At 47.1% G+C, this 15,940-nt stretch overlaps 1 protein-coding gene across 5 annotated transcripts in view; it reads right to left on the bottom strand.

Moving 5' to 3' along the window:
* Positions 1–15,940, bottom strand: part of SPART (spartin) — a 410,240-nt gene that overhangs the window by 88,602 nt on the left and 305,698 nt on the right. The window lies entirely within an intron of this gene.

The following is a 15,940-nucleotide window of genomic DNA, read 5'->3' as shown; positions in this document are numbered from 1 at the left end:
ACATATTTATATCGGATCGATTTTCAATGAATGAAGTTTGCTTCTTGTGACTCCCTCATTGTCCTAGGGTCTTGCCATTATCAACATACGAGACCCAAATCACGATTGGTCTAGGCAGGAAGCCGTTTCGATAGCTAATATAACAGAGAACGCTACTAAGCAAACCTGAGTGCGTCACTATTTGTCCGTGACTTAGGAATCAAGCAGTAGAGATTGTGGGGCAGCCTTATCACCACTAAGGAGAAGCGTTCTAGTCTCAGTGGCTTCACGGGAAAGAAGTTGCGAACTGCAGCAGGAGCCAAAAGACGGAAAGCGCTATTTTGAATTGGTGCGCGGCTGTCAGCGCACATTTCAAAATCCTGCAGGTACACTGGGCCCTGAGAGCGTGATGGGACTTTGGATGATATCAGCAAGTGAGTTCACTAGGAAGCCAAAGGATGCAACAAAAAACTTAGGGCCACATGTACGTAGAACTACTTGCAAAATACTGGCTGCAATGTGCAACCAGTATTTGTGCGACCAGTGTGGTAATTTGCGAAGCAACCTATATACTCAATCGATTTGCAAATTACCGATTCATAATGGGTCGCAATTCGACCTACCTCATGAATATTAAAGAGGTAGCTCACAAATTGTGACTCACTAGGAATCAGAACCATTACAGGGATGGTGGCTGGCTGAGGTCAACAGACCACCATGTCTGTGATGGCTTTTAAATACAGCATTTTTTATTTCTTTAAATGAAACCCGTATTCTTGAAGGAAAACTGGATCCATTTAAACAAAAATACATTGAAAATGAAATTTTTATTTTTTCATACTAGGTAGTGGCCAATGGACCACTGCATAGTCATAAAAATACATTTTTTAGCATTCACACAGGGGAAGGAGCCCCCGTTTGTGAATGGGTTACCACTTTCTTTGAGTTGTCTGTAAAATATAAATGTTCTGCAACCACATTTAGGTCGCAAAACATTAATTAATAGCAATAAGTTTCGGAATTTGGAAGCAATGCCCCAAACGAGCTCCTTCCAAAAACTGAATCTGTATTTGGTTGCAAATACAAATTGCGATTTAGTAACAAGTCATCAAAATGCAATTTGGTGTTTGTACATTTAAAAAAGCCTTTTTGCAGTTGCTAACAGCCCCGATTCAAAGAATCGGGAAGTTTGTGACCCCAAAAATGCTTTGCTCACGGGCGTGGTTCAGCACGCAGCGAAGATTGCAGTTCTACCCTAAGCTCTATAAAGCCTCCAGCATGCCTGCTGGGCCCGATGACCACTTAAATGAAATATGAACGCGTAAATGCAGCAGAATATCTGGTGACCATGGGGAGTGACCGCTGACCCTCAAACCTTGCGAACACCTGGCTTTTCGGACAAAAAAATCTCCGCAACAGGGCAGTCCAAGATGGCTGCCAGCCCAATTCCTCGGTGCTCTCGTACCACGCCGATCTTCCTACAGAGATTGTGAGATGGAATTGGACCAGTTTGGGAATCCAGTCATACCCTGATCGCTTTTGGATTTCTGGACCTTAGTAGGCTATTGACAGAATCGAGGAGGTAAGGACACATCACTGATCCCTCAACCGATGCGCTCACCCGATGCAAAAGCACCTGATACAGTGCCTTTATCAGGCCCATAATTCCACTGAATCTCATTGGAACTAAGAAGTAGTTGGGAGGTGAGGCGACCCCCCACTATAAATGCTGACTCTAGTGCTAGGCCTCTGATCCCTCATGTAGCAGTGATGGCCCAGTAACGGGCAATGATAGCGCTCTATTAACCCAACAAAATGGCGCCGACTGCCTGCGCCCAGCGCCTCTAACCTCCAGTGCTCGACGAATACAACTTTGAGGCTCTACCCAGAGACAGATTAGCAAGATTAAGGCCCCTACAAGGAGCCATGTAGTAGGTGGCTGTTCCATCTGTCCTGATCACCCAAATCTACCTTAAAGGACCCTGGACACTGGGTTGGGGCCTCTCTCCTTTAACCAACTGAGCTCTCCAGCCCCAGCAGCCCTGTGATGCTGTCACAAACTATGCCAACACGAGTAATTGAAGGAGATTAGTTTACACAGTGAATGGGATTTGATATTTGATCCTCAGCTACCCAAACCAGTTGTGCAGTGTGCATGGAACCTCCGTCTGCCGTATAACACATCTGTGCAAGGGCTACATAAGTGTCTCTCCCCAAACAGATCACCTTGGCGGTGGGGGACAGATTCCCAAGATCCAGTATGGATTGAGCGCAACACTTTTTTCAAGGTACAGGTTTCACCAACTAATCCTCAGAGCCCCTAAAGGCTTAAGTAGTGAATTCATTTCAGCTGGAAAATAATTTCAGGCCCGTTCCTCAGAAAAACTTCTTACTGACACAGCCCTAAGGAACCACGAACTCCCTCCAAGTGTAGTACGCCTGCTCCTTTTGAAGGCCTAGCACAACTACAGGGCCTAGTACACTGTAAAAACTCCCACACAAACTGGACTGTCGTTATATAGCCACAATATGTCATCCCACAGAGATGGCAATATGAAGGAAAGAGACCTCAAAGACTTAACAATATGAACCTCCAACGCTTAGACAAGAATAAGCAGGGTGGAAGACTATACAAACGCCCAAGCCAAACACTCAAAATCTTGAATGCTCCATATCCTCTTCATAAACCAATCTAAAATTAGCATGTCACTGCTCAGGCAAAAGGTGTAATAGCATATTCAAGTCCTTGTGTCATGCAGAAAATATACCTGGAAGCTTTTACAGAAATCTGTTAACCATGAACCAAGTTCTTCTTTATGCAATTGTGTGTTTAAGGTGTATGAATCACGTCTGACACGCAAAGTGCTGTTTTATCCAACAACAAATTAAGTTCTGGGCTAGTCAACTGGCCTCAAGGGCTCCTTTACAAGTTGGTCATTCTATGAGCAGCAATCACACTGGGTGTAAAGGATCTGTCACACTAACACTCATTATGGTTGGGATGAAGGAGCTATGCAATTATATGACAAACTGTATACAAATCAACCCATTGCCTCTATGCGGGCAAGCATATAGGTGAACATGGGTCCATGGCCGAGATCATTAACCACAAGGGGGGCTCATGGCCGTCTCCCTCCCTTAAGACTAGCCTGTTAGAGAGCATAAGGCCTAGTTTATCCTGCCCTTAACACTAGTGCTAATCCACACATAGGCTGTTTACTGGGCTTCCTATACCCATCTGGGATAAATGCTACATTATGCTTCACCTGAAAATCTGTTATCTCACAACATGCCTCTTTTCAGGTTTACATTTAACTTTCAGGTATACACTTGCGTCTCAGGGGCACATGTACCTTCTCAGCTAATGTGTGAAATTGCATGATTGTTGTATATAACTTGGATTTCTACGTGCAGTCAACATATACTGCTCGGATTGTATTCAAATCCTTGTCGTTAAGTACAAATTATACTGAGATGATCTACCAGGATCCGGTCTGATTGTGTCATATGCTTCTTTTTAGGCAGTTGCATGGTTAAGATGTTCAAGTCAAGTGTCAAGAACAATGTCACTCCGCCCTCCACTAAACACCTAATTACCCTTCCCCGCATGATTTGTTTCCCCAGTCAGCCCTTCCTGCCGGACATAGCCACTACATCTGTGCTCCACTACAACTTTTCTCACGCACCACATCTTTTACAGACAACCCCTGGTGGGAAGGGGCTCCAGACAGCTTCTGGGCTCTCCCGGAGCCCGTGCAGGCTCCCAAAGTTGTTTGTTACTACCCCAAAAGCTCTCCCATCCCTACCCCCTTCTGGGTCCTCCTCCCAGTGGGATATCTGGAATTATGAGGAGTCGCCTAATATCCTCTAAGGCCTCTCTTAGGCCCCCTAAAGCAGGAAGCCAACCAGCAATTCAGGAAAATGACCCATGACTTCACTAGTTAATGGTACTTTATTTGATAAAAAATATAATCAAAAAGCAAGCCATACATACCATACTTATGACTTCACTAAACGTTGTAGCCTTGAACAGCAAGGGGTTGAACCACCCAGTTAAAAGAACCTAAAACCTAGACTACTGTAAAGAGCAAGCAGGTGAAAAGAAGCCCTGTTAATGAGGAAGGGCTCAGTGCCAGAAGTGACTTGTTTTGTGGCCTTCAGGAAAATAACAGGGTATTTATGCAATTCTACAAAACATCTGGTCTAACAGTAATGGCATCAGAATACAACACCGATGGCAGATGTTTACTCACCAGACTGAACAACGGTATACATGACATTTATGTTTTGAACATATATGCTCCCAATATAGACAATCCAATATTTTGGTGTACACGTAATAAGAAATTAGCAGACATCCCTAGAGACGAAAACAAGTTACTTACCTGTAACTTTGGTTCCCCAGTATTGGTAACTTTCATAGATTCCCATGCTTTTGTATCATTCCCCGTCGTCGGAATTGGAGTCTCGGTAAGAAAAATACCATAGCTGTAGGTACAAAAGAGAAAGGAAAAAGGCCTAGGCCTCATTCCCTTTTGTAGCATATCACCCTCTTTTTGTAAAAGAGACCAAACTTAGGCATCAGCCAATCAGAAGTGCCTCACCCCTTAGAACCCTCCTGAAGGAATGAATATGCTACTTACCAGTATGCATCTGTTCTTGGCATGTAGGGCTGCTGACATTCATATCTGTGCATAGACCGCCGCCTAGTGTTGGGTCCGAATGATCGCACATTGTTGTCCTGGAAGAGTCTTCGAAGTATCACGAGATAGGTGGCTCCTCCCCTGGACTACAGTGCGCATGGGCATCAACTCCATCCTCAGATTGTTTTTAGCCATTGTGGCCAAGATGGAGTGAAACTAAGTGAATGATGACCATGCCAGAAGTATGTGTGAATGCTGCAGCCGCTACAGGCGCCGGGGAGGAGGGCGGGCGATATGAATGTCAGCAGCCCTACATGCCAAGAACAGATGCATACTGGTAAGTAGCATATTCGGTTCGAGGCATGTGGGCTGCTGAATTCATATCTGTGCATAGAATACATAGCAGTCCCTCCATTACCGGCGGCCGCCTGTGCCAGCTGCAGCAGTTTGGAAAAGTGTTTTAGAACAGTCTGCCCTACAGCTGCCTGCTGTTTGGAGTGCACATCAACACAGTAATGTTTTGTAAATGTGTGTGTGGTAGACCATGTGGCTGCTCTACATATGTCTTCCAAAGGAATATTTCCAAGGAAAGCCATGGAGGCCCCCAACTTACGGGTGGAGTGGGCCCGTGGTGGAATGGTGAGAGTGCGCTTGGCTTTCTGATAGCAGATCTGAATACATTTAACGATCCACCTGGCTATACCAGCCTTGGAAATGGGGTTACCTTTGTGTTGTGGCGCAAAGGCAACAAATAGTTGTTTAGTCTTCCTAAAATCTTTGGTCCTATCAATGTAGTACATTAGGGCCCTTTTGACGTCAAGTGTGTGGAGCATTCTCTCTGCAAGTGACTCTGGATTTTGGAAGAACACAGGTAGTTCTATAATCTGGTTGATATGGAACTGAGACACTACCTTAGGAAGAAATTTAGGGTTAGTGCGAAGCACCACCCGGTTAGAATGAATTTGAATAAATGGCTCTTGGATAGTTAGTGCCTGGAGTTCACTAACTCGTCGTAGCGGGGTAATCGCTATAAGGAAAGCCACTTTCCATGTCAAGAATTGAATCTCGCAGGAATGCAGTGGTTCAAAAGGGGGACCCATCAGCCTGGTTCATTGGTATCATCTGGCTCAGTGTAGACAGGATAGCTGTACTCATCATCATCACCTTCCCCAGTGTCCACATCTGAATAAGTGGGTGAGACATCATGGCCATGTGGAGAAATTGGTTCCACAAGAACAGGGGTCGAAGTGGAATCCTTTTTCCTCTTCAGTGGAATTTTGTAGGACTCCATTGGCTGTTCCGGGGCAATTTTCTGCTTATGAAGGGAAAGCCTGCCTGTTTCGGCATCGATAAAATGTTCTTGTTGTTCTTACACTGAAGATTGTCGATGCTTTAAGGCCGGGACCACCGTCGTTGACTTCGGCACCGAGGACACCTTCTCGGGCACGTTGGTGACCATTCTAAGGGCGAAAGCCTTTGGCGCCACTTTCGGCGGCAACGTGCAGTGAATGGGCGTCAAAGCTTTCTGAGGTTTATCGACAGGCTTCGAAGGTGGAGGATCTTTTGGCCCGACACTTGAGGCCTTGTCCTTGATGCGCTTCAGGGAGTCTGCCACTTGCTTGGAGAAAGCGGCGGACGGCTGCGTCGAGTCGACGGAATCCTTCGAGGCACCACTAGACGTGGACTCGTGGGTTGTGCCGCTCTTGGCCTTGTCTTGTCAACGCGGAGTCTCGAGAACCTTTGGATCAGCGAGCCCTTTGTCGGTGTCGACCGTCTTCGGCGCCGATTTGCTCGGCTCGACTGTCTTGACCTTAGTCTTCGGCGTGCCAGACTTCGTCTCGACGCCCTTGAGCTGTTTCTTTGGGTCGACAACGCCCTCTTGCTTCGTCGGTGCCGAGGGCTTTGATCCGACCAAAGCAATACGCACTTTTGGTTTCGAGGGGGGCACCAGTGCTTTCACTTGCGTCGAGACCGGTGTCTTCACTTTCAGTTTCGATTTCGCAGGGTGCGGCTCAATAGCAATGTCCGTAGCCGAGCCCGAAGGCGGGGCCGTAGAACTCACTGGAAGATCCTGGGTAAGGCCTAGTGGCGATCCCTCGACCTGAGCCTTTCGAAGCGTTCCGGCCCCAATGTCAGTTTGAGTCCGCTCTTCGCTCAAGCTATCTTCCATGGCCCCAAAGGCCCCATCGTCGTCTCCTACCTCGTTGACGACTTCTTCCGCTTCGAGCATTTCAACGTCCGCGTCGTAGTTGTAGTCGACCTCTGACGCGGGATTCGACAGGTTCTCACGAACTTTCCCGGTCAGCTCCCTCATCATCCCCGGCATCGAATATGTTCACAGGCGCCGGTGCAGTCTGCTGGGCCTCCTGGCGCGCAGCGCGATGATGCAGAAGAGACTTCTTGGATCGAAATCGTGAACAAGCCATACAGCTGGCTTCATCATGATCCGGCGACAGACACTTGTTGCACACCGGGTGGACGTCGATGTGGGGATACTTGGAGTTGCACACGGGACATCTCTTGAACGGACTCCGTTCCATGATGGTCCGTCGATAAGGTCTTTGGCGTCGACTGGGCCTTCAGCGTCGAAAGCACGCGTCTCTTTGGAATCCGGCCCGAAACTGAGCTGGAAGAATCGGGCACCGAACGCAAGACTATACCGACGAAAAGCTAAAGCTAAAGGCCTTTTGGCCTTAAGAAAGTTTTATATCGATTCCGACCAGAGTGAATCAATATACATCCGAACCCAATGGCGGAAAAAAGCAATCTGAGGATGGAGTCGATGCCCATGTGCACTGTAGTCCAGGGGATACTTCGAAGACTCTTCCAGGACAACAATGTGCGATCATCCGGACCCAACACTAGGCGGCGATCTATGCACAGATATGAATTCAGCAGCCCACATGCCTCAAACCCTCAGAGCCTCAGATTTTCATAGCCGTTGTGTACTTGGACACCATATCTGTTGTAGGCTGAGCTTTCCTCGGGGAGGTGGGTGGGCGCATGGGAATCTATGAAAGTTACCAATACTGGGGAACCAAAGTTACAGGTAAGTAACTTGTTTTCTTACCCCAGTATTGGAACTTTCATAGATTCCCATCAGAGTAGTAAGCAATTAGCAACAAGACCACATTTTGTGTCACAGAATTATTGCAATAGCCAACACGACATAAAGATACAAAATGTGTAATACGGAAGGTGGGATAGAAAGGAAAGCTCACCAATTATTGGAAGAGGTTCCTCAGGACAGCCTGTCCTACTGCCGCATCATCTTGTTGTAAGGACTCCAAGCAGTAATGCTTGGTAAAGGTGGGAACGCTGCTCCAGGTAGCAGCTCTGCAAATGTCTTTAATCTGCACCCCCGCGAAGAGGGCTGTTGAAGATGCCACAGATCTTGTGGAATGTGCTTGAATCCTACCAGTCAGAGGTTTTCCTGCTGCAGTGTGACAATGCATAATGGCACTTGTGATCCATCTTGAAATACCCTGTTTGGATAGCGGAAGGCCCTTGCTTGGACCCCCAAAGGCAACAAATAACACGCTTCTCCAAAGGACTGGAGCCTCCCAAGTCTACACCATCTATCCAGCCATTCCTGTGCTTTCTCAGGGCTAGTGAAAAACCAGGTCTTTCCTTCCGTTTCCACCCTTAGCTTGGCCGGAAATAGCATGGCATACTTTTTCTCTGTGGGCCTTTTTGACATCCGTAAAACTGTGCCTTTGTTTCCGCACTTTCATGGTGAAGTCAGGGAAAAACGTGATCTTATTGTCGTATTGAATTTTCTGCACATTATGAGCAGTCTGCAGTATTATGTGGGGGGATGGCTCCCGACTTCAGTCTACTTCAGGTACTCTATAGGCTCTTTCAATCGAGATATAGTTTGAGGTCTCGTGGCTGTAAATGTTTTACCCCCCTGTTCGCTCGGGAACTCCTATGATCCGTACTTTATTTTGTCTCGATCTACCTTCCTAGTCATTTAATTTGCTTCTTGAGGATAGTTGTATCAGCCGTCAGACAGTGCGCCATTTCCTACACCTCTATCACTCTGGCATCCATTTTACACAGGTCTGCTTTGATTTGGGTGACTTCGGTCATTACATGAGATTTAAGAGAGGTGTGCACATTGTTGATAGCTGCCATGATATCATGCAGGGTGAGGTGGTCTTGCTCTGTCGTGGGTTGTGCAAGGGCTTATGGTGTCTCCAACAGGCCCTCTTGCACTTCTTAGCCTTTTTATAACAAGAGTTTGTCCAATTTGGTTGGTGCAAGCCGCGCCCTCCCTTGCCGCTCGTCATGGCGTGACTTCTTTGGTGGACTGATTAAGTGTGTATTTCAACATGGTGCAAACCGTTGCCTGCCCCGGGGAACTTTGTGCACATGCAACAGCTGCGGTTTCCTAACGCTTGGGATCCCCTCAGTGGATTATCCCTGTTAGCGACAGTCCTGCCGGCGGAATGAAACAGAAAGAGAAGGCGCTAGAGTAACCGGCGTAACCTGAGCATTTTTCTGCATTGAATCGACAGGATTCACACGTTTTACCTGGAGACGGGATCGGCATCACCGGCGGAGCAGATCAGCCAGTGGACCTTCCCCTGATCTGGATCCCCACATTGCTGGTTATGAGATCGGCTCCTGATTTGCAACCGGCTGGGACTGCGGCACCAGGACGGCATATATGCTGACTGACGCGAAGTTTGGGAGCCCCCGATTGTCCTTGGTCACACCGGGAGAGAGACTCGCTGATCCCTGGAAGGACGGTGCCCACGGGTCGATGGTCCCAAGTGCTGGAATCGAGGAACCTGGAGAGGACGCCAGGAGGCTCACGTCCTCTCATCAGCGGCTGCGCTCCACGTCGGGGGGAGAGGCCAGGAAGTGCGCACCCAGCGGGGCTTCTTGCGAAGACTGTGGCCAGGGCAGGAGCCGCACAGCAACAACGGAGACAGCTCACAGTGGGCCCTGCACGTGACAAGCTTTCTCTCCTCTTTCTGCCCGACATTTGGACAGCGCGCTCGCCCCACCACGCATTCCGGCTCCATAGGCTGAACGCTCACGCGAAGCTCTCTGGGTTTGAGTCATAGCAACATTGTCACCCCATTCCCACAACATAGAAGGCACTCACAAGAGCAAAGGCAAGTGACTCTTTTTCCTTTCATTTTTCATTTGTCTTAGGGAAAGGTCTCGAACTTTAGTGGGTGACTTTCCGTTTTTCCTTCTATTGCTGCTTTTAGTTTATTTTTATATACTTTTCGGTTGGCATCAGGACTTTTGCTTGCTTGTACTGTATTTAAGGAACATTGGGCTTCATAGAACAAGATGGCCCTGTGTGTATATGGATGCTGATGGCTCCTCAACCTAGTCATATAGTTGTAAAATGGCCACTTGTTATTGTGGTCCCATTACTCAATGGCAACTGAAAGAGGATCATAGCCTCTACAATCACTAAACATAGGAATAGGACTCTTCTGGGCTGGACACAAACAAAGGCCTATATACCTGGGCAACAAATCTGACTAATGATTCGGCCATCCTCCCATTACTCGATAGCAAATGAAATAGGACCATAGCCTTTACAACTAAACATAGGAATAGGACTCACAAGTGCTGGACACAAACAAATGACTACATACCTAGGCAACAAGTCATACTAATTATTCGGCCATCTTGGACTGTTCTCATTATACTCGCCCACCCACCTTCTCTTCCCCCCTTCCTACCTCACTATTGCACCATCATCATTATTCCCTCTTATATTGCTAAATTTTAAATGTTTAGATCTTTTACGCTTTTATGATTTTGCTATTTAAAATCGAATAAAGCTTAATTGATTTGATTACTATCATTCCATTTAAGGCCCTGACCCACACAGCCTATCCCACGAAGACCCTCGGCACCCACACTGCTCTCTTTGCTTAACACGCAACATGGAACTCTTAGGCACACATACTTTCAATATTATTTACCCCCCACACCTCTCACAAAAAGCATCCAAAAGCTTTAAGCACAACTTCCTAAAACTGCACCCTGAAACCCTCTTTATTGACCCTCACTTTTCTCAGCACAAGGGGCACATTACAACTGACATCATCTCCCACACCAAACGCAGAGCCCAATGGCGCAAAGCATTCCTAACACTTCTCTCGATCTCCTCCACCAGAAATCTCCACATGGTGCAATAGTGATTGCTAGACCATCACAGCTCTTCCAAGCTACAGCAACAATTACTATCTACAATAATGGCACTATCCTCATGCAATCCACGAATCATAATCTAAATTTGCTAGAGGAGATCTTCCCAAAAATCATGTATGCAATCACCTTACTTCAACCCAACACTCCCCCCCTATACAATCCACCCCATCTGCCAACACATATGTCGCCTCCTCAACATCCCCCTTATCCACCCTCCGCACCCCTCATCCCCACCCTCCTCGGGCATCGCATACACCTGCCCCTACCTCCCAGACTACCCTCTCCCCCTACACACCCCATCCCATCCCATCCCATCGCTATATACCAACCCACATCCCAACCCTCACTTCCCACCCAACCCCTTACGCTTCATCCACCAGCACAAATAAACACACCCCAACCCCACCACACAGATCTAATGCTGGCACATACGTCGGCTTCCCTCCACACCGATCCCGAAGGCGCTCCCCCCGACCTCATTCCGCTCCGAGCTACACCCACTACTTCTACTCACCAACAACCCTCCCTATCACCTATGTTACCCGCACTAACTGTCCCTCCACCCACACATACACCATCATCCACTACTCTACTTGTGCCCAAGTTACGGCACAACCCCACTCATGCTTAACTCAATCACCCATTCCACCCTCATCCGCCCCTGATACCAGGATGGATGAACCATCACATACTTTTACCCCACGCACAATAGAAAGTATCAGTCTCAATAGGATTATGTCTGCACTCCTACAAATCAAAGAAGAACTCCACACTGTCAAAAAGATGATTGCTAGACAACCAATGCACTTCAGATCGGCATACACGGCTAGATCAAGTTACCCCCCTATTCACCTTTCACACCCCCCCCCCCAAGCATAATCCCCTCTCTTGGAACTCCATCCCATCCCCCAATCTCCCTTCCCGCCCTTTCCGAAGCACTAACCCATTCTCGGAGAATGATATTTGCTCCCTCCTACAATCCCCCTCTCATCACCCCTAGGACCGCGACACACATGATTAGAGCTATTAACCCTAATCCACACAGATCCGCCACTCACAACAATAGAGGAATCATTGATAATAATCTTAGAAGAATCACATTCAGACTTGATCCCACCCCTTCTCTCATGACACCCCTTCTCAGATGCACCCTCCTGAACTGTAGATCGGCTGCTAGACACGCAGTAGATGTCGCCGACCTCATCATCTCCCATGAGCTTGACTTGATTATGCTAACAGAAACTGAATCCTCCTCACCCCTCTTGGACATTCTGGTACCACCTAACTATGACATCATCAGACTTGATAGAAGCGAAAAAACTGGGGGAGGAATAGCATGCATACACAGGAGCACCATCTCAGTAAATAGAGCCCAATCCCCCACATTCTCCTCTAGTGAATACATGTGCATCAACATCACCAGTAATGGTACGCCAGTATGCTCCCTTCACATCATATACCATCCTCCTCGTGAAAACCTTAGCTTCACTGAACACTTCATGGACATGGTCAACACAACCACGGACGTCAAAACACCCAAATATTCCTAGGCGACTTCAATCTCCATTGGAATGACATCAATGACTCAATGGTCAATAGTCTCAAAAACTTCATCGGCGCGCTTGACCTCTACTAAATCTGCAACAGCCCCACACACAAAAAAGGTGCAATCCTGAACTTAATAATTTCCAAAAACAACTCCATTCAGCTGGACTCAATCCTCCCCTGTGATTGGTCAGACCACCACATCATTACTTTCTTCATCAGGGAAACAGTGAAACTCAAAGCAGCCCAATCCACTAAACCAAAGATATGGAAAAGAGACCTGAAAAAACTCAAGCCCAACACTTTGCCCATCCACTCCCATAAACTATTCCAGCCTCTGGATGACCTTGCCTCCGTAAATGACCTCACCAACCATTACCTAAGGGCTACGGTTATCAATGAAGCCGCTCCTCTGCAACTAAAGAGAGTTCCCACTAAAAACTCCAAACCTTGGTTCAATGACCTGCTGAACGATGACAGACGCTCTCTTAGAACTTCAGAACGCATCTGCAGATCAGTCCCATCTGCCAAACACCTGAAAATTCTAAGGAGTAAGAGAAAAGATTATTACAGAAAGATCAAACGCACTAAAGCCAAATTTGTCTCTCACCAATTAGATCAAGCAAGAAATCGACCCCCAAAACTTTTTGAGCTAATCAAATCACAATCTAAATATGAACCAAAACAACTACAAGATACCTCACGCACCGAACCCACATGTGACGAATTCTCTGCTTTCTTCAATTTAAAAACCGAAAACATCAAGAGGGATCTCCTCAATGACCCTACAGTCTTGCCCTCATACCACAATCCCTCCCTCTCCTCCAACTCCGCCACAACAAACATCCCCAAAACTTCAACTAAAAAATGAGGCAGTGACCCGGAACGCAGCATACCGGAGCTTCTAGCACTCTGTGATACCCATGGGAAAACATCGGGCTACACAATAAACTGGTCAAAATCAGTACTATACGTCTTGAGGGGACCGGAACCCTCACTTGCCACTGACTGCCCACTTGTGTTAGCAGCAGACTCCTTTAACTACCTTGGTATATACATCACTAGAAACTCGACAGAGTACTTTGAAAAAAACCTGAAGCCGCCTCTAGAACGTCTAAGACGCGATGTGAAAAACTGGGCGTCTCTGCCCCTGACTCTGCTGGGCAGAGCAGCGCTATACAAAATGATGACTCTGCCAAGATTTATTTATGCACTTGATAACACACCATACCCGGTGTCGCCGGGGTATTTCCAACAGGTGACAGTAATGGTCTCAAACCTACTGTGGGGTAATCGCCCAGCACGCATAGCTCACATCAAGATGAACAGAAGCTGGTATGATGGAGGGATTGCACTGCCGAACGTACAAATGTACTACTGGGCAGCGCAGCTTAAAACCATCAATCAATGGATTCACGCACCCCAAGATGATCCAGCCTATAGGGCTGACAGAACACAGATGGGCACAAACAGCATGCCGACAGTGCTCTATAATAGAGGGTTGGCAGCGAAACTGATAGGACCCACAAAACACTCTGCTACGATATGGTACACGGCGCAGGCGAAACTGGGATGGAAAGGAGTAATCACTAAGCTCACCCCACTATGGGACACCAAAGCACTGGGTCAACTGAGACATAGTAAGGGCTTTACACAGTGGGACAATATCGGAATATCCATGGTGGGAGACTCCACTCAACTCCAGCAACAGCATGATCTAGGACCGAATGAAACTTATAGATATGTGCAAATCAGACATGCTTTATTAACGGCAATACCGGCAGGCACTGAAGTCCCAATGGCCCCTCAGTTAGAGGACCGACTACTCACTGACTACATGCAACATAGCGCCACATCCCTTACATATCAGAAGCTGATTAATAACCTATCAGACCCTGCACTAAAACTGCGAGAGAAGTGGGTGGAAGAAGTAGGCGACATGGACGATTCGGAGTGGAGTGAGGCACTGGCGTCCCCGAGGGAGGTGGGAATCTCGGCCAAGTTTCGACTAGAGCAGCTTAAAATCCTACATCGGATATATTACAGTAGAACCACATTACACAAGCTGCAACGGGCCCAGCATCCCTACTGTCTTCGCGGGTGTGGGGAGGAAGGAACACTTATACACACCATCTGGGACTGCCCATTTATAACTGAATACTGGCGACAGGTGATGCGCACTATATCACAGACACTAGAGATCTCCATCTTACCCGAGCCGCGCAAATGTATTTTGAATATATGGGACTCAAATGATCTATCCCGACATGGTCAAATCTGGGGCACAATAGGCATTATGGTTGCGAAGAGAGATATAGCACAGAAATGGGGCGCAACAGACCTACCCACATTGGCACAGTGGTGTAAAAATATGGACATGATAATGATAACAGAGCGTGCGGTGTGCACAACCAGGGAGAGACAACTCAAATGGAATAAGATCGGGACTCCTTGGAATGTCTTCAGGGGGGAAATATGCGATCCACTGCCGGTGGATGACATTACCAGTTCTGACGAAGAGGGAGATTGGGATTGAAGTAGGGTAATTAGGAGAACTTGATCAGGGTACCGAAGAGAGAGCTAATCTGCTTCCATTACAGTAATTGAGTACTAGATTAGGAATAACTGTGTAATTAAGCCATCACTGTATGAATATTGTCTTGACTGCCAACGTGTATGTTTGATTAATTGAAAAATAAAAAAATGTAAAAAAAATTAAAAAATGAGGCAGCCTGGTCCTCCTTGGACACCTTCACTGAAGAAGCTGTAGGCAAGATTCTTAGCACCCTCAAGCCGGCCAACCATACCACCGATCCTCTCCCGGCTAACGCAGTTAAAGATCTAACCCCTCTGATCCTGCCGGTCTGGACCAGGATCTCAACAGGATCATCAACAGCTCTCTGCATCAAGGCTGCATCCCCGACATCCTCAAAATTGGTCAAGTGACACCCATCCTAAAAAACCCCACAGCTGACCCGATGGACCTTAACAACTATCGCCCTATTTTTAACAGCCCTACCCTAGCCAAACTCTTGGAAAAATACGTTCTCCAACAACTGACAAAACACATAGACCACTTCAACCTCCTTGACAATCACCAATCTGGCTTTAGAGCAGGTCATAGCACCGAATCAGCCATGACTCACATTATCGCCGACGCGTTACAAATATTCGACCAGAATGGATCATGCCTACTCATCTTACTAGACCTCTCCTCTGCCTTCGATACGGTCAAACACGAGAACCTGATTGACCTGCTGAATCTCAGAATGGGCCCATCAGGCACAGTGCTCAATTGGTTTACCTCCTTTCTTCAAAACCGGACCCAAAAAATTCAAGGTCAATAACTCCTTCCCCAAACCTGTACCAGAAACTCTAGGAGTCCCACAAGGGTCCACACTATCCCTGACACTATTCAATCTATTTATGGAACCTCTTACTGTCTTGCTGCAATCATCCAACTTCCAATTTCACATGTAAGCAGATGATACACAACTCTACCTGAAGATTCATACTCCTGAAGATATAAACTACTCAACAAAACACTGCTGAACACCCAAACATGGCTAGCTGAGAACCATCTCAAG

The sequence above is a fragment of the Lissotriton vulgaris genome, chromosome 8 (assembly GCF_964263255.1).
Source record: "Lissotriton vulgaris chromosome 8, aLisVul1.2, whole genome shotgun sequence".
Lineage (NCBI taxonomy): Eukaryota > Metazoa > Chordata > Amphibia > Caudata > Salamandridae > Lissotriton > Lissotriton vulgaris.
This window is presented reverse-complemented; position numbering and strand designations above follow the sequence as displayed.